Genomic DNA, 1,710 nt, shown 5'->3' on the forward strand with positions numbered 1-1,710 from the left:
TAAATAAATAAAGCAATCCTATCCCCCTTCCATTTCCTCATCTTCTCACAAAGAAAAGAGAGTAAATAAATATAGTTATACAATGAACTTTTTGTTTTTCTGATGTTCATTTGTTTGTTTTACGAGTTGTTGTTGTTGACGATGATGATGATGATGATATGATCGTACCAGCTCACCGAAGAAGAAGAAGAAGAGGATGCCCTTTTACATAAATCCTCTATCGAAGATCATTAACTAAAAAACGAAAAACGAAAAACGAAAAAAAACTCAACTGTATAAAGGTGGCACTGTTCCACGTTCCACCTTCATTATAACGATCAACAATAATGGAGTCGGAACCCCTGTTAAACGAGAGCGTTGATGGTGAAAGATTAATTCTGTTTCCCATCAGGTACCCTGACATACGGAACATGTACAAAAAATCGTGCGCATGTTTTTGGTCGGTCGAGGAGGTGGACCTTTCGAAAGATATGCCCCACTGGAACGGTCTGAACGAAGACGAACGACACTTCGTTAAACACGTGCTTGCATTCTTTGCGGCCAGCGACGCAATTGTGAACGAAAACCTCGCGGAACGTTTTCTTTCCAGGTGACCATCGAGAACATCCACTCCGAAATGTACGGTCTATTGCTTCAGACCTGCGTAAGGGATAAGAACGAACGCGACAATCTGTTTCACGCCACCACCACCATACCATGCGTTAAGAAAAAAGCCGACTGGGCCATGAGATGGAACGAAAGCACGGACGCCAGCTTCGGCGAACGATTGGTCGCGTTTGCCGCCGTGGAGGGTGTGTTCTTTTCGGGTTCGTTCGCGGCCGTGTTCTGGCTGAAGAAACGCGGTCTGATGCCCGGTCTCACGTTCTCCAACGAGCTGATCAGTCGCGACGAGAGACTGCATTGCGATTTCGCGTGTTTGCTATTTCAACGTCATCTCCTCAACAGACCGTCGCCCGAACGCATAACGGATATCGTCGAAGAAGCGGTGACGATAGAGAAGGAGTTTATGACGGACGCGTTACCCGTCAGACTGATCGGCATGAATTCGGACAAGATGGCGCGTTACGTCGAGTTTGTTGCCGACAGTCTGTTGGTGGAGTTGGAATGCGAAAAATGATGGGGCTCCGATAACCCGTTCGACTTTATGGAGAATATATCGTTGCAGGGTAAAACTAACTTTTTCGAGAAACGCGTGAGTGAATACCGAAAGATGGGCGTTATGGACATGACGGAGAATCGAAAATTCAGTCTTGTCGAGGAATTCTGATACTACAACAACAACAACAACAACAAACCACCACCACCACTACCACCACACCTAGCAGGTTACGTTTATATAACGATAACGTAACAGACACTATATAAAAGTATAGGACTTGCAAGTTTGGGAGAACGAGAACGAATTTATTTACAACAAATAAAAAGAAACTAAAAAAAAAAATATGTATATGCTATTGATTCTATTGTATTGTGTTTTTCGAACGAATTCAGCGTCTTTCGTTACACGAAGACGAGAGGAAACGGAATTCGCGCACCCCTATCTCTTAACGTTTAGGAATGAATCGACGAAGCATGGGTAGGCTTTGTGGGTAGGCTAGGTTCCGTGACTTTTGGACCTCGCAAAGTTAAAAAAATTTATTTTAACAAATTGATTTGAGATATGAGGACGACACTTTTTGGGGCCGGTGTTGAAGGATAGGACTCTTCGAA

General features: G+C 43.9%; 1 pseudogene; it reads left to right on the forward strand.

Moving 5' to 3' along the window:
• Positions 1 to 326: 326 nt before the first annotated feature.
• LOC117107355 lies at positions 327 to 1,507 on the forward strand (annotated as a pseudogene).
• The last annotated feature ends 203 nt before the right edge of the window (positions 1,508 to 1,710 follow it).

This window comes from Anneissia japonica, unplaced genomic scaffold (assembly GCF_011630105.1).
Source record: "Anneissia japonica isolate Jap-2015-1 unplaced genomic scaffold, ASM1163010v1 scaffold397_len22758_cov91, whole genome shotgun sequence".
Lineage (NCBI taxonomy): Eukaryota > Metazoa > Echinodermata > Crinoidea > Comatulida > Comatulidae > Anneissia > Anneissia japonica.